Here is an 18,818-nt window from a genome sequence, read left to right as displayed (position 1 = left end):
GGGTGTATTCCCGCCTTGCGCCCAATGATTCCAGGTAGGCTCTGGACCCCCCGCGACCCTAAATTGGATAAGCGGTTACAGATAATGGATGGATGGATGGATGGATGTTAGACTTGTATATGTTTTTTAAACAACAGAGCTTTAGGGCAACAGGTTTGAAAAAATAATACCCAGAGAATAAAGATGGAATAATTCTGAGATTTTCAGATTAAAGTAAAATAAAATGAGAAAGAAAGTCAGTATAATTCCAAGAACAAAGAATTCAGAATATTTATCTGCATGTATAATGGGGCAGACGTACTGCCCACAGATACTATGGTATAGATTTCAGGAATAAATACTCTGACACATCAAGACCAGATTGTTATAAAAAATTGAATGCTGAATCGGTTGTGCAAGAACCCGTTTATCCTGAAGTGGGCATGTGGTTTCACAGGATACCATTACTGATCACGAAAATTATCATCAAGAAGAAGTGGAACTCTGGTGTGCCCACACGGTATGGTGTATGGACTCTATATGAACTAAATAAACTAAAGCTGTGTGCATTACAGTCAGTGACTGCACTGACAGGGTTAAATTATTCTGTTCATTTCATTGACTGTTTCTTTCACAACTCGCTTAATGGCGAACAGACTGTGAAACTGTCTGTGTAAATATTATAATATATAATAATCCAGTTGGATTATTCTCTTGATTCTCTGAATTTATCCAACTTTATTCTCAGAATTCTGAGTTTATTCTTGGAATTAACTTGGAAGAATATTTCTGACTTTAATCTCAGAAGTATTTTGAATCTTATCTAGAATTTTTTTTTTTGGCCATGGCCCTAAAACTGCATTGTAGTATTTTCTAAATTAGAAATAAATTTGTATAATCTGAATATTTTACCACCTCAAAATTTCAAGTTAAATTGAACACAATCTGCACAGAACACCATTCCTTTTAACTAGGGGCATAGAATTAGCATGGGAGGAGGTGACGTGTCCCCACCAATATCCATCGATTATTGAATTGTCCCCACCAATAGTTTGATCCCCTCCCCCACCAAAAAAAAAATATCTGTCAACGTCTCATTAACCTAGAGGTGCAGAAAGGGTTAAATCATGTTCTCTACTTAAGTCCTACCTCCCCGTAACACATGGCTAATGTGATTGCTTATGCCTGTCCCTGCTGTCACGTGATTCACTGTAGTTAGGTTGTTAGCAGCGCCAAAACTGGAGGAAAACTCCAGAAAAACAGCAGGCTAAAATCATCTGTAGCTAGGAATAACATGGTTTGGAAATTAACTGCACAACAAACTGTCAGTTCTCCCCACACACACACTGGCGAGAAGCTGCCAGATGTGCACAGTGTGCTCTCAACCAGGAATGACCGTTCACCTGGAGGACTGCATCAGGCACCAGGGTTTCACACAGGACAGAGTGGCAATCTATATCTGGGCTCACACACATACAGACCTTCATTCACATACACACTCATTCACTCAGACACCAGGACAGTTATTAGAGAAGCCAATTCACATAACATCCACGTTTTTGGACTGTGTTTGGACTCGAACCTAAAACCCAATGCCAGTTTAGCAAATGCCATACAAAAATAATTAAAATATAAAAATTTTAATTAAAATATTCAAAATTCAGACAAATATAATCAAAATTCAGATTCAAATACTTATGTAATTTTTTTCTCCATCACATTCTTCTCCCCATCCATTTCTCATCCCTCACTCCCTCTCTCCTCTCATCCATATCTTTCCTCCTTTCTCCTTCTTCTGTTTCTCAGACTCTTTTATCTCTGTTCCTCTATTTCTATTTTCTGCCCATCTCTCTTAGCTTCCCATTGGATGTTGGTTACCGAACAGTTTGAGATGCTGGTCTATGATTGGCTATTGGTTGTAAATCAGTGTACGATGATGCTCTCTAATTGGCAGTTGGTTTTAAATCAGTGTGTGAGGCTGGTCTTTGGTTGGCTGTTTGTGGTTGCTTGTTACTGATTGGATGTTGCTGTTTTCTGATTGGCTAGTTCTCCAGGTTAATATAGGTCTGTGTATGTGTATTATTGAGGTCCCCCACCCACATGAATATTAACAAGAGTGTTTTTGTCTGAAACAATCAGCTGTGAGATTTGAGGAGCTGGTCATTTCTCCTTATTCCTGTAGTCAGAGTCCCCTCTCTGTCAACATAGCTCAGCATCACTGTGTGTGTGTGTGTGTGTTTTATTAAATAGAGGTGATTTACTATGCTTTTTCTGTTCCTCCTCTCCTCTATTCTATTTCTCCTTCCTTTCCTCTCCTTCTCTCTTCTACAATATTTTCTTTGTTCTCCATCCTTTCCTCTCTTTCTCTTCTCTATTCTCTCTCCTCCATTGTTTCCTCTCCCCTTCTCTGCTTTATTCTCTCTCACCTCCATCATTTCCTCTATTCTTTTCTCCTCTGTTTTCTCTCCTCCATCCTTTCCTGCTTCCCTCTCTCCTCCATTGCTTTCTCATGATTTTCTTTCTTTTCTATACTTCATTCCTGTTCTTCTCCATCCTTCATTCCTGTTCTTCTCCATCCTTCATTCTTGTTCTCCTCCATCCTTCCTACCACACCTCCAGTGTGTTAGTAGTAGTTGGAGCACGTCCACATCTCCAAGTCCTTTCAGACTCACAGTCCTTAGCCACACAGAGCTGTGGATGCAATTAGATCTGGAGCCAGGGTGGAGCTGAATGTTCCACAGAGTCTCTCTCTCTCTCTCCCTCTCTCTCCATGTATGTGTGTTCTGGAGTTCAAAGCCAGAGCAGAAATCATAACATATTGTATGACATTTCAGGTTGATTGATACAAACCTTCAGAAATCCAGTAAAACACACACACACACACATTTACTGGATATAATAATAACACCATACACTTGGCGTTTAGTTCTTCTGTGGAGGCAAGTAGTCTCATTTTCCATCTCATTTCTCTTCTTCATGCTGAGTGTTTTGATAGTACACAGAATATAATGAGAACAGAGTATAGTAAGTATACGGATTACACTGATTACAGAGGATAGTGAGCATACAGAGTATAGCCAAATGCATAATATAATGAGTATTCTGGGTATAATGTGTTTAATGTGTATGTTCAATGCATGAATGAGTGAGCATTCCGATTTGGAGTGTGTGTACAGTGTGTTGTGTTTACAATATACTGTACAGAGTGGAGGGAGTAAAGCGAATAATCTGAGTATTCCGAATACAGTGTGTGTTTTGTTTGTGTTCAGTGTTTACAGTATACTAAAATATTGGAGTGAGTATTCAGAGTAGTTTTTATAGTGTGTGTTCAGTGTTTACAATATGCTATACAGGGTTGAGTGAGTATAGTGAGTATTCTGAGTACTGTGTTGTTAGTGAGTGTTTTCAGTGTTTACAGTATACTAGAGTGGCGTGAATATAGTGAGTATTCTGATTATTGTGTACAGTGTGTTCCGTGTTTAAAATATACACTATACTGAGTTTAGTGAGTATAATGAATATTCAGAGTATAGTGTGTGTGTTCAGTGTTTACAGTATACTATGCTGAATGATATGAGTATTCTGAATATAGTGTATGTGTTCAGTGTTTACAGTATACTATACTGAGTATGCTGAACGGAACTAGGTTGAGTAGAGTTGGGATTAGATTAGTATGTATAGTATTTTGTGTGTAGTGAGTACAGTGTTGTGTTGTGTGTATACTCTACTTTGGATGAGGTGAGTATAGTGTGTAGTGTTGTGTAGTTTATATAGTGTGTAATGTATGTAGTGTACTTAAACTCTGATATAGATGAGGTGAGTGTAGGGAGAAGTGTTTGTGTAGTTTTTTGTAATTTGTGTTTACAGTTCTGAAGTATGAGTTTAAGATGTAGTGTTTGTATAGTGTTGTGTAGTGTGAGTTTAGGGTGTTGTGTGTGTGTGTGTGTGTAGTGTTGTGTATTTGGACTCTGCAGTGGATGAGGTGAGTGTGTGGGGTATTCTGTTTAGTGTGTGTCTGTAGTGTTTTGTAGGGTGTGTGGTGTTGTTTATTGTTGTGTAATTGTACTCTGCTGTGGATGAGGTGAGTGTAGGGTGTAGTGTGTTTATAGTGTGTAGTGTTGTGTATTTGTACTCTGCTGTGGATGATGTAAGTATAGCACTGTGTGTTGTGTTATGTATTTGTAATCTACCTGTGGATGAGGTGAGTGTAAGGCGTTGTGTAGCAACACAAGTTTCAGGCTGAAGATGTGTTTTTTAAGTGCTTTGAACATAACTACATTGGCTTTTAAGGTGGAACAGAACATTCAGCAGAATGTATAATGCTCATCTATTATATAATAGAATCTGGTGGCTGTATTAGTGAGTATTACTTGCTGCTGTGAGTAGTTAGTTCTACAGTAAACACAAATATTACTGCAGTGAATCAATAATGATTGTACTGATGTATAAACTTGAAGTACATGGCTGAGGCACACTGGTAAGGCTCTGTAATGACTGTACTTTTTTAATTAGTAAAATTAGTGCTTTTTTAATTAGCTAAATCTTGTTTCACTTAACGTGATTCACTAAAGAGAGTTTACTTTGGAGACTAACAATAACCAAGCTTCTATATGAAGGCATTCCCCCACTCTCCCCTTAGCTGTATTGGTTCCAGTATAAATGGACGAGATAGGACAAAAGCCTCAGTTACAGTGACTTTCAGTGACATTATTCCCATTTATTCAGAAGTAATTAACACATGGTTCCCGTGAATGAGGTTCTGTATTGTCAGGGCAAGAAAACTGCTGACAGATTTTGATTATTGGGTGGCCTATTCCTTTAATGTAAGTAAGGTTCAGGCCTAAATTTTGTATGGCAGTAACCAATAGCATTTGGTGTTTACTTTTGTGTAGGGTGAGTTTAGGGTGTAGTGCAGATATCTTCAAACCTAGTGGGGCTCCATGGAGTTGCCCAGGGGGGCGCAGGTAGAAGAAATATATATATATGGGTGTTTATTGTGATTTCTTTCTCTTTCTTATTAGTTTGGCCTTCACCCCACATTGAAAATCTTCAAAGGCCACATATTGAACGTGTAAGAGAGAGCAACAAGCCAGATAAAAACCTAAAGGACTGAAATGGAATTTAGACTATTTACGAACTGCATTGGGAGTTAGTTGTGCTCTTCCTGTTTTAGTTGAGGGGGTGGGGTCCAAGTTCTCAAAAAAGTGCCAAGGGAGGCTTGGGAGTAAAAAGTTTGAATACCTCTGGTGTAGGATACTATCTACAAATCAGGATATGTCTACTAATGTAGTGAGAGTTTAGGAGTTAGTGTGTTTAGTAATGTGTATTTGTACTCTGTGGTTGATGAGGTGAGTGTTGGTTGTAGTGTGTGCAGTGTTGTTTAGTGTTGGGTATTTGTACTCTGCTGTGGATGAAGTAAGTGTTGATTGTAGTGTGTGCAGTATGGTTTAGTGGTGTGTGTACTCAGCTGTGAATGACGTGTGTAGTGTGTGTGGTGCTGTGTAAGTTGAGTGTAAGGTGTGGTGTTCTGTTGTGTGTAGTGTTGTGTATTTGTACTCTGCTGTGGTTGAGGTGTCAGTCAGCTATTTTTAGCCTCAGCTCTTGAACTCTGATTGGCTGATGGAGATTTGGGGCTGGCCAATAAAAGAGCTTGAAGAGAGAGAGGTGTGTTTCATTTCATTACATCATCACCCTCTTCCTCCTGTCTCCACCACCATTACATGCATATATTTAACACATCCTCTTTACAAATACAAACAAGAGAGAGAGAGAGAGAAGGGGGTGAGAGGGATGAAAGAGAGAGGTGCTGGTATGTGAGAGTTGGATGTGATTAGTTTTAGCGGACGAGGATTCCTTCCGTTTCACTATAATATATGGGCACATGGGAAAACGTCACAGGCTTTTCTACCTAACTCTGTGAGAAAGACTCATATTATGGCCCTCTGAGTGCTGTGTGCTGTAAACATAACTGTCAATCAAACACTAAATACTAACACACATACACACAACGTTGAACAATGCCATCTTGGGGAAAATTTTCTTAAGTAAGTGAGTATGTACGTGTGTGAATGTACAGTACCCATAAAATGTTTGGTCACGTTTGGGCCGTTTTCCACATATCAGAGAGCTGAAGCTGGACGAGTTCGGACCCTGTGTCTACGGTTGTTTCAAAGAATTTCATGCAGCCAATCATTTAGAATGTCGCTTCACCTCTTCATAACACATTTGCATAAAGTTGAGAAAATCTCCACTTGATGTATCATTTGTCACTCTGTCGTGGTGTCGGTTGCTGCTGAATCGTGGTTAGAAATAGTGTTCTTCCATAGGAAATGACTGGACGCTTGTCGATTCATCGTCTGCTAGTGTGAATGAGAGATTAGACAAAAGAATAAATGACATGACAAGAACACACACTCACACATTCACACCTACGGACACTTTTGAGACACCAATCCACCTACCAATATGGGTTTTTGGACTGTGGGAGGAAACCGGAGCACCCAGAGGAAACTGACGCAGACACAGGGAGAACACACCACACTCCTCACAGACAGTCACCCAGAGGAAACCCACGCGGACACAGAGAGAACACACCACACTCCTCAGACAGTCACCCGGAGGAAACCCACGCAGACACAGGGAGAACACACCACACTCCTCACAGACAGTCACCCCAAGGAAACCCACACAGACACAGAGAGAACACACCACACTCCTCACAGACAGTCACCCGGAGGAAACCCACACGGACACAGGGAGAACACACCACACTCCTCACAGACAGTCACCCGGAGGAAACCCACGCAGACACAGAGAAAACACAACACACTCCTCACAGACAGTCACCCAGAGGAAACCCACACGGATACAGAGAGAACACACCACACTCCTCACAGACAGTCACCCGGAGGAAACCCACACAGACACAGGGAGAACACACCACACTCCTCACAGACAGTCACCCAGAGGAAACCCTCGCGGACACAGAGAGAACACACCACACTCCTCACAGTCAGTCACCCGGAGGAAACCCACGCAGACACTGGGAGAACACACCACACTCCTCACAGACAGTCACCCGGAGGAAACCCACACAGACACAGGGAGAGCACACCAAACTCCTCACAGACAGTCACCCGGAGGAAACCCATACAGACGCAGGGTGAACACACCACACTCGTCACAGTCACCTGGAGCGGGAATCGAACCCACAACCTCCAGGTGCCTGGAGCTGTGTGACTGCAACACTACCTGCTGCACCACCTACTGATAAATATGTTATCCAAAATCAATCCAAAAACATTTGCATGTTTTATTGATTTCAAAAAGGCATTTAATTCAATTTGGCAGTAAGGATTATTTAATACACTGATAGAAAGTGTAGAGAGTAAGACCTATGATCTGATTAAATCAGTGTACACAAGAATCAGGTGTGAAATTGAAATTGGCAAACGTACGAACAAACCTTTTCTCTCAGGAGCAAAAAGTGAGACAGGACTGCAGCTTAAACCAAACACTATTCAGTATCTATATAAACTAATTATCCATATAATCTCTGCAGCACCCAATCTCACTCTGCATGACTCAGAAATCAAATTCCTGCTTTACGCATTCGACTCTGTTCTGCTGTCACCCTCAGAACACGAGCAGTACTGCCAAAATTGGGCACTTCCAGTAAACATAAAAAAGACCAAAATTATGATATTTCAGGAGAGGTCCAGATCTCACGGAACAACACACATATTTCTATTAGCAAACCAAATTAGCCACTGTTCAAACTACAATAATTTAGGCCTCAACAACAGTTCCTCAGGGAACTTCCTCGAGCAGTGATTAAACAAAAAGGAAAAGCACTCAGGGATTTCTATGCCATTAAACAACACATTGCTGCAGAAATTCCAATCAGAATCTGGCTAAAGCTATTTGAATTTGTAATTGAACCTATTGCTGTTTATGGCAAAGAAGTGTGGGGTCCAGTTACTGTTTACGTGTTTGGCAAATGGGACAAATGTCATATTAAGACCCTGCATGCAAAATAATGTAAAACTATATTAAAGGTGCACAGGAGCACCACAGATAACACATGCAGGGAAGAATTAGGCCAATATCTATTAATTATAACAATACAAACAAGGGCTATCAAATTCAGGACACACCTAACACACAGTGACCCTCACGCATTCCATTACAAAGCGCTGCAGTTGAATAAAGAACACAATCCACTTACTCAGACAAACCAACCAACCAAATTACTGCACAAATAAAAGAACAGTGCAGACACTATTGGGAAACTTAAACAAAATGATAGAATAAAATGCAGTGCACTGTACCACAGAACCTCAGCACAGTGACTGACCTAAAACCACCTTGATGAGGTACAGCCTCAGTCAGTACTGTCTAGCCATAGAGGCATAGAGACGGGCAGACACCAACACCTGGCTGCCTCAGGAAAATAGATTCTGCCAGCAGTTCAGGTTCAATCAACCTGAGACGGAAAGACTCAGTTTCAGTCCTGAGAGAAAAATAAAATAATATTTGCATAAAGTGGTGACACTCCAGAGAGAAAATAAAAAAGGCAGAGAGAGATAAAAATAAACAGAGATTGAGGGATAGAAGGATATATAAACTGAGAGAAAGAAACAGGTGTAAGTGTAATAAGACAGTTCTGGGCGCTGTGGCGATGAAGTCTTAGTGTGTCTGTTACAGTGGTCCACTGACAGTCAAGTCACCTCTATGGAAGCAAAACTGTCTCATCAGAGTTTGAAATATTACCACCTTTGAATTTATAGCACTGAACATTTTTGCACTGAAATATCACATATGTCATATCACATGCTCTGTTCACAGGGCCATTACAAAAAATATCCACAGTAAAATTACTTCATCTTCAGGACATCAATAGTCTGTTATATTGTGTCTTTAGTGATTCTTTCAGGTTTTTGACTCACTTTGAAAATAAAGAGATAATATCCGCGGAAAGAAGCTAAACGTGTAGTTTTTCCACGGTAAGGAAGTTGTGTTCGTATTTCGCCATCTAGCGGCGCCAGAATGCAACTAGTGCACAATTTAAGGTGAAGAGACAATCCAAACCAATCGATTGCTCATCCTTGGTGTCCCAGATGTGTTTTTTGTAACTCATATTTTGGCATCTTAGTCTGTCGAATTTGAGCAACTTCGAAATATATTGTTTGAATTTTTTTGAGCTTGAATTTTTTATCTGAATTAATTAACCTTGAGTAATAGCGAAAATGAGTTCTTGAAAATTCATGAGTTCTATTCAAGAGCAATTATATTCAAATGTAGAATTTCAGTGCCAAAAAAATTCAGTGCTACAAATTCAAAGGTGGTAATATTTCAAAAGGGGTGGCACGGTGGCTCAGCAGGTTGTGTTGCAGTCACACAGCTCCAGGGGCTGGGAGGTTGTGGGTTCGATTCCCACTCCGGGTGACTGTCTGTGAGGAGTTGGTGCTCCAGTTTCCTCCTACAGTCCAAAAACACACATTGGTAGGTGGATTGGTGACTCAAAAGTGTCCGTAGGTGCACCACTTCAGATGCTGAAAAGTTGGTTCACGGTTTTGTTTTCTCCAGACTGGTTTACTGTAATGCACTTCTTGTTGGAATTCCTAAGAAGATTAATCAGTGACTACAGTATTTTGAGTTTTCTGTTCTGTTGCTCGTTGTTTATGGAACAAGGCACCACAGATGTTTGAGAGTTTTAAAAAGGCACTTCCTAGAGCTTATAATTCTGAATTAATTTGTTGATTTGTAATGTTTTATATTAGTGATGTTTTTACTTTGTAGCAAATTTTTTTTTTTTTTTTGCTTTTCCTCACTTCTCTCCTTTTCTCTTCATTTCTCCTTCTCTTGTCTTAATCTCTTTTTGTCTCTTATTCTAATTTCTTCCCTCTTCTCTTCTCCTATTATTTTATGTCTAGGTCTGAGATCTGTGTGTGTGTTGCGGGGCGGGGGGGGAGTTGGGGGTTGTTTCTGATAAATTTGCTTGGCCAGACAGAGTTGAAGACCCTCATTCGGCATTTCCCACCTGGAACGTCACCGGGTTGGAAACTCATTGCATCTCCATGGTAACAGTGATGGATCTGAGATGTCTGAACCAATCACATGCCTCAGAGACAGGAAGAGGAAAACGGGGGAAACCACTCCATCATGTATTACCACATACACAAAATATATTTGAGAGAGATAAGGAAAGAGAGATGAAACATGTGAAAGATAGACAAAGTGACAAAAGAAACAGTTAGTGAGTGGTGTGTGTGTGTGTGTGCGGACAGTACTATTCTAAACACTGCATCCTGCAGCACCCACCCTGTCACATTCGCTCACAACGTATCTGTGTGTGTGTTTGTGTTATTAACTCTCCTTTGCAGTGACCTACAGCATATAAATGAGCACCTGTGTGTGTGTGTGTGTGTGTGTGTGTGTGTGTGAGAGACTGTGTTTGGCTGAGAACCTATTCACAGGAAACACAGGAAATGTGTGTGTTTGTTGGTGTGTGTGGGTGCTCCCAGCCTGACTGGTAATTGTAGCCTCAGCACACACACACACACACACACACACACACACACACACACACAGATGGTTGGGACTGACTAGTGATCCCCTGAGAATCTGATAAAGATAAAGGCTCTCTCTCTGTCTGATATGTTCATGTTAAACTCTACTGTAGATAAGGTCAAAGTTCAGGCTTGTTAGCGAATGTCTAGCCACCCAATTACTGTGCTTTTGTTTCTGTAGAAACGCTCAGTCATGGGGAATATGATAATGAGGTTGTGCTTGGCTTACTGGGAGTTTAAACACAGTCTGTTCAAAGACCAACAGCAAAGTTGACTCCACATTCACCCCCCCCACAAGCTAAAACTGTACTGCCCCTATGATGTGGGCTAATCAACTATAGACCAACACTATATTTAAAAACTATAAAAAACAAACAGCCCTGTGAAGGACTGGCGCCCCTCCAGGGTCTATTCCCGCCTTACGCCCAATGGACCCACCGAAAAACTGAACTGGATAAGGGTTACAGATAATAAATGAATGAATGAAAAAACAAACACAGGCAGCAAAAGCTATCAAAAGCTAATTCAATCAATTGCCTGGTTAAAAAAAGAAAATAAAAACCCAATATCCCCCTGACTATTTCCATAACATTTATGAGAAAACATTATATTCATTCATTCATTCATTGCCTGTAACTGTTTATCCAGTTCAGGGTCGCAGTTGCTCATGAGCCTACCTGGAATCACTGGGCAAAAGCTGGGAACACAACCTTGAGGGGGCTCAAACATTATGAAAAAAACCAAAAATATTCAGTTTTTGCATCAAAGTTACTGTTACTACACATATTTACAGCACCATTTAAAGTGAACCTGAGTACTGAAACATACACTGTTCATGTGCTTCAAAGGCCTCCTGAAGCTCCTTATGTCTACATGGCAGTTGGTATCCATGTCACACAATATCTCATAAGGTTTCCCTCTTCTCACAATGTCGTGTCTCTGTGACATGAGAAACAAATCTATGTCCATACCGTTAAAACCAAGAGGCTCAGTGTCTCTCCAGATTTCACATTCTGGTAGTAATTGGTCTTCTGGTTTCTAGTTTATTTATCACAAAATGCCAGGCGAGCGTTTCATAGAGCTGGCAGTTACTAATTGAGATTGGTTCCAGCTGTATAGCTTATTTAACGATCTACACCCCCCCACCCCCCCCCATCTCACACACACACACACACATACACATATGGCTGAACACAACAAGCAGAGGTGCCGAGACAACAAACAAAGACAAGGAACGTGAGGGAGACTCCAGGCTAAGCTACCACAAACCCACACCAACCACCATTTTCCAGCATTTTTCTTGCTAAAGTTCGGTTTCTATCAAACAAAATGGACAAGCGCCAACTCTGGATAACAACACAGAGGCTCATGGAGCGTAACATCATGTTTCAAACTGAGCTTGTTTAGAGTGTACAGAGTGGCAGAAAACTCAGGTTAGAGCAAAGGAGGAGGTCTGTGCGTTTATACACACAGAGCATGATTTATTAACTCCACTGTAACTGAAAGTCATTGCTCACTAACATGGAGTTTTTGATGATTAAGTGTCGACCTTTTTAGCTTACAACAGAGTTCTCTACCATTGTCACTACTGCTGCATACATACCTGACACTGATGCCAGAACAGCTATGGATGAATTGAGTGCAGCAATCAATAAGCAACAAGCTGTGCACCCAGGTTGAGTTTTTACTCTTACTGGGGACTTCTAAAGTCCCCTAAATTTCATAAAAACGTTTCCTGTTCAACCAGAGGAGACAACACCTTGGATCAGGTTTACAGAAACATTGTAGAGGCGTACAAGACTGTCCCCCACCCAGGACAGTCTGATTACCTCTCATTGTTCCTGCTCCCCAAGTATGTGCCACTCATCAAACGTGAAAACCGAAACAAAGGCAGTTAAGTGTGGCCAGACGGAGTTGTCTCCTCTCTATTGCATCATGCCACTGTGGACTTTTACACAGTCCTGGACAAACACTTCAGCCATCACCACAAACTATATAAACTCATATATTTACAATGTCACCACTGTCAAACGTGTAAAGATCTTTCCTAACCAGAAGCCCTTGATGAATCAGAGGTTCGTCTGCTGCTGAAAGAATGTGACACTGCTTAATTAATTTGTTTGTTTGATTTATTAATCCGGCCCTGGGGTGAGATCAAAATGTAACGGTTTGAGCTCCAGTGAGTGCAGCACACAGTTCTCAGGGTGCAATGCAGAATCTGTTTTCGGTGTCCTCAGGTATGTAATAGAGCCATATGCCCATTCTGAGGCATCACAAAAGATGTACAGGTCTACAGAGAGAATGTCTAGATCCACATTGGCTGGCAGGTAGCACCAAGGCATGTTAAGGTGCTGGAGGATAGGAAGCTTGTTGTCCCATATCTGCCACACAGAAAGAAGCTCATGACTTATGGGCTTGTCCCAGCCGTGCTCATTTCTCAAGGTACTGAATCAATACCTTGTGGGCTCACTGGTTGCAGCATATCAGTGTTTGTAACCAAGTATATCAGATAGGCAGTGCATAAAGGTCCTGAGGAGGAGATGGGAATGTTGTATGTACACACAGAGTCTTTCTGATAGTGTTATGAAAAAAGTTGGTTGGTCCCTGTATAAGTCAACCTAAAAAAGCATGTATGATTACTGGACCACCCAGAGGTCCCATCTGTTCAGGGCATGTTGGAATGAGGAGCATAGGCTGTACTCTGTTGAATCCACATATTGGTACACCAGCAAGGTGATTATGCTTCTTCTTGAGACACTGGGCATAACTGCCCAACCAAGGCTCAACTCATCTTCAGTAAAGGCTTGATGGATGGATGTCTTGGCCTGAGATGACACCTTGATACAGAGGCACCTTTAAGTTTTACAACATCCTGCCTGACGGTTCTAAGATGTAATACATCTTGCTCTTTGTGTAGACCAGTATTTTTGGCAGAGGCCGGGAAGATAAAATTTTTTCCAGAGTTGTCATCCAATACAGCATGTGAGTTCAGGATTTTACCTTCATTATGTAGCTGAATGGGGACAACTTTCACCATGACATGGCTGGTGTGATTAGGCAGGCACACGTACATAATACTGGAGGAGGAGCTAATAGTGAAAATGTTCTGGTTGTCTCTGAAAACCACCTCATATAAAACTAGCAAATTTTGCTCATTGCAAATGGAGCACACAGCTCTCTGGTTTATGTCCATGTCCACATCTCCAGCATTTACCCTTCTCCTATATCAAATTAGTCTTCTCAGCAGTATTAAGTTTGGGAAACTCAGCGCAGGTGAGAATCAGTATCAGTGAGGACAGCATGGTTTAAACGCTCTTGCTTCTTGGGGGATTGACCTGGCATTGAATTGGATAAAGATACATCAGGGCTCCAAGGGGGCTCTGAAGTCTCTGGTCTGTTGGTTTTGTAGACTTATACTTCAGAGGCCTTGATACCTTGTCCTTAAGTTCAGCCTGTGTAGTCAATCCGGAATGCTTCAGCTGCTTGCCATGACACCAGGATGGCTTCTGCTTTCTTCTCCAACCACTCAGCAAAGTCAGGAAGCATATATGTTCTGTCACTGCCACTGCAAAGATTTCACATTGCTCTTCGCCACCATATACGCATTTGGCAGTTTGAGAAAGTCTAGCAACACCTGGTACTTGTAGGCCTTCATAAGGTGCATATGTGGTCCACTACACTACGTGAACGTAGTGTAGTGTGTTTAGTAAGGTTCAGTGTAGTATAGTGTGTATTTGTGTGTAGTAAGATTCAGTGTAGTGTAGTACAGTGCGTGTAATATAGTACATTATAATGTAGAGTGTATTTGTGTGTGTGTGTGTAGTACAGTACAGTGTGGTATAGTGTAGTGTGGGTTTGTGTGTAGTAAGGTTCAGTTTAATGTAGTATGTGTTTGTGTGTATAGGTCAGTGTAGCATAGTGTAGGGTACTGTGTGTATTGTGTGTAATACAGTACTGTAATACAGTACAGTGTAGTTTCGTAAGGTTCAGTGTAGTTGTGTGTATGTGGGGTACGGTGTAGTGTAGTGTAGAGTGTGTTTGTGTGTGTGTGCCCCCCCCCCCAAACCTCCTGAAGCCTGGTGCTAGTTTTAGCGTAAAAGCCCATTATGGCTGTTTTCTCTTTCTCCCGAAAAAGCCCAGCTGGCTACTGATTGGCTGATATGTCGCTGTAGCAACAGGGAGAAAATAGGCCACGCCCACTGAGGACAGCGGTGGGTTGGAGTGTGTGTGTGCCTTGAAACAAAACAATCCATGCTGACTGACACACAGCCGCAGACACTAACACACAACCGCATCCCCCCCCCCCCCCCCCCCACACACACACACACACTCAGAGGTTGCCATTGCTCAATTTGTGTCAGACACGATAAATAAAAGACTGTGTGAGACAAAGAGAGAGAGACAGAGATGGAAAGACAGAGAACGTGTGTGTGTATGGAAGCTGTAAATGGAGATGTACACACACACACACACACACACACACATATATATATATATATATATATCATACACAGAGACTGTATTATACTTTGATTTTTATTATTCTTTCTTTCACTATTTCTCTCTCACAGACACACACACACAAACCCTGTGCTCTGTCTCCATGTTTCTATCATCTGTTTCCATGATACGAAGTCGCTGCCTGATCAAAAACATCCACACACTGGGCTGATGCTGGGTGTTGTGATGTCATCACTCCAACTGTTGCTGCCACAGGTGAGGTGGGGGGTGTCCAGTTGTGACAGGGGATGTCCACCCAGGTTTAAAAATTCATAACTGACAGAGGCAGGCTATTGTGGTATATTTGGCTGCTTTTGTTTTTGTTGTTGTTTACTGTAGCCAGGACTTACTGACCACACCCATTACCAGAGTTTCAGGATCACAAATCAAGATAAGGGCAGTGTGATGATATAGTGACATCTGTCCCACTTCTATAATCTTATAAGAAAAGCATATAGGACCAGAAATAAACATTAAGATGAACAAAAACATTAACATTATACAGTAAACCATTTTTGCACTTCACCTTTAATCCATCTTTAATGTAAAATCAATCTATTAATATTGGTTCAGGTGTATACCTACGCACAGGTGTGCGTGTTCTTTGATGTTTCCCTCTCATGTAGCCTCAGAATAAACTGCTGTTCTGAGTAGATCTAAAAAAAACACACACACCTCCTTTTTAGCCTTAGATCAGAACCAGGCTTGACTCACATGATCACAGGGAAATTACTGTAGAGAGAGAGAGAGAGAGAGAGTATGTAAAAACTGCACTGTGCAAAACCTCCAGCCCATCCTTTGTTTACACACATTGTTCATTTTTACATTACACCCATCAGCCACAACATTAACATCTTCCTTGTCTCTACACTCACTAGCCACTCTCTCATCTCCACTGTCCCTTCTCTTAGCTCCATTGAGAAATAAATATATGGAGAGAAAAAAAGGAAGAGATGTAGAGGCTGGGGAAGGAGTGGAGCGAAACAGAGAGGATGAGAAAGGGAGGGAGGAGATGGAGAGTGAGGAAATGAAAGAGGTGAGAATAAAGAGGGAGAGGTGAGGGGAAGGAGATGGAGGAGTGAAGTTGAAGTTGCTCTGCACTCATTGTGCTCCAGTCCAAACTCCAGCAGTTTGGATAATGAAACGCTGATGCAATCCAGAGAAATAGAGAGGGGGGAGTAGGAGGAGAAAGAGGTAGACAGAAAAAGAGAGAGAGGGAGGATGAGGGAAACACAGGGCAAGGAGAAATAGAGGGAGAGAGACAGAGGGAGAGATAGAAGTAGAGAGATGCTATTTTAACATGACTGATGTCGCTATGGTGTAATCTCACTTAGAAAAGGCTTTCTCTGAGTCTGCTTATGGGTTAGGTGATAGGGACTAAGGTGCAGAGGTAATAGAGTTTAGGGCTTAGGGTTAAACACTAGGCATTGTGGTGTAGGAGTTAGGTGTTAGGAACTAACAATAAAAATTTAGAATGTAAAAAATAGAGTTATAAGGTAAGAATAAGGGTTTAGGCAGTAGGGACTGTAGTATAGGTGTTAGTAGGAATAAGGGTAAAGGTTAAGGGTTAAGCAGTGGTGGACAAAGTACACACAATGCACTTTGTAAAATTTGCCCATTTGTAAAATTTGTAAAATTTTACTGGAGTAAAATATTACTCCAGTAAATGTAAAAGTCCTTGTTGTAGATTTCCACTTGATTAAAAGTACAAACGTATTTACCTTCAAATGTACTTAAGTGTTGAATGTAAAAGAACTATGACGTACTATGGCTCTAATGTCCTATTATAATTTTCATAACAAGACTCATGATTAACACATGGTAGGTGAAAAGACTCTAGTGTCACTCTTCGTTTCCCAGTCTTTTAATAGATTGTCATTAATTAGTCTGACACTGATGAACACAGCAGAAATGGCCAAAATGAAATACAATTAATTATGTTATAAGAGGGCATCGTGGTGCAGCAGGTAGTGTTTCAGTCACACAACTCCAGGGGCCTAGAAGTTGTGGGTTCAAGTCCTGCTCCGGGTCCACGTGGGTTTCCTGCGGGTACACATATTGGTAGGTGGACTGGCAACTAAGTGTCCCTAGGTGTGAATGTGTGTCACCCTGTGAAGGACTGGTGCCCCCTCCAGGGTATGTTCCTGCCTTGCAGCCAGTGATTCAGCCAGAAATATTAACTCCTCAACACTACACTCCATTGCACATTGAAGATTAGAAACCCTAATACCATTACACCATTGAGGAAGATCTGGCAACCTGTTTAGCTGTTCCTGTAACCATTTAGAAGAAGCTGTTTTGCTCGCCCTGGTTATCCTGTTACTTGTTTCTACTGTTATTTCTGTACTAATTTCTGTCTTTACCACTTACTAACCATACATAGATCTTTTTTATAAATTATCTCGACAGGATTGTTTATTACAGATGCACTAAAACTGCCATCTGCTCCTGCAGCAACGTTCATGGTGTAAGTTCCTAAATCAACCAAAAGTGGTAAGTACCTGCAATATCATGACTACTGCTGGCTGTTTTGCCTGCTCAGAGTTTGGCATGTTTAGTTTAACCCTCTTTTCCACCTCTAGCGATAATGATAGTGGTTGTGTTTGTGTTAAGTGCCAGCTAGTTTGCTTTCTGGTGGATAAAGTGGACCAGCTAGAAGTGCGCATCCGGTGCTTATTATTATCAAGGGATAGACAGCGAGATTCAGTACTAGCAACTCCGGGTGCCTTAGGGAGAGTTGGCACCCCCTAGACTCCACAGCGGGGTGAATGGGTGATGTCTCGGCGACATAGCCGGAAAGCTAAGGCTGATGCTAAAGCTGAGGCCAAAGCTAGCCCACCGGGACACCACACTCCTCCGATTCACGTGTCAAACAGGTTTGCTCCGCTCAGTGAAGCACCCACTGAGGACCCTGTTAAGAGTGCTCTGGTTATAGGAGATTCTATCGTTCAACACGTGAAATTAGCCACTCCTTTAGGGGCACCACCAGAGCCAGAGCACCGGACATTAGTAGCAACTTTAGATTGTTAGCTAATAGGAGATATTAGAGGATAGTCATTCATGAATGGCCTATAATATTCGTATGCGGCAGTCTGAGGTAATTAAGGGTAATATTAGAGAGGTGATAAAACTAGCCCAGACGATGTCCGATGCCATAATATGCTCTGGTCCCATCCCAATGTGGCGCGGCACTGAAGCCTACAGCAGACTTTTGGCATTAAACTGCTGGATGTCAAGTGGGCTTTATAGACAATTGGTTACATTTCGAGGGCAAGCCTGGTCATATAGGTAGGGATGGTATCCACCCCACGTGGGAGGGTGCTGCCTTACTTTCTTGCAGCATAGCAGCACATAGTCTTTTAGTTAGTCAGTAGAGTAGTGTAAACAGCTGCTGACAATCCAGAGCATACAGGCTAAACCGACCGTCTGCGAACTGCCTTGAGGTGTCACCTAGGTTCAACTGTATTGAGACTGTGTCTTTCCCCCAAATTAAATGTAAAAGTAGAAAAACAAAATCTGCCTGTTTCAACAACCTAATCAATATTAAATCATACACATATGATAACAGTAAACACCTCAGAATTAAAATTTGGGTTACTCAATATAAGTTCACTAAACTCAAAAGCAGTCATCGTAAATGATATCATAAGTGATCATAAATTTGCCGTTTTCTGTCTCACAGAAATGTGGGTTAGACCAAATGAATATTCAGCACTAAATGAAGCCACCCCTCTAGACTATAATTATGTACATAGCCCAAGATTATCA

The sequence above is a fragment of the Hoplias malabaricus genome, chromosome 2, assembly GCF_029633855.1.
Source record: "Hoplias malabaricus isolate fHopMal1 chromosome 2, fHopMal1.hap1, whole genome shotgun sequence".
Taxonomy (NCBI): Eukaryota; Metazoa; Chordata; class Actinopteri; order Characiformes; family Erythrinidae; genus Hoplias; species Hoplias malabaricus.
This window is presented reverse-complemented; position numbering follows the sequence as displayed.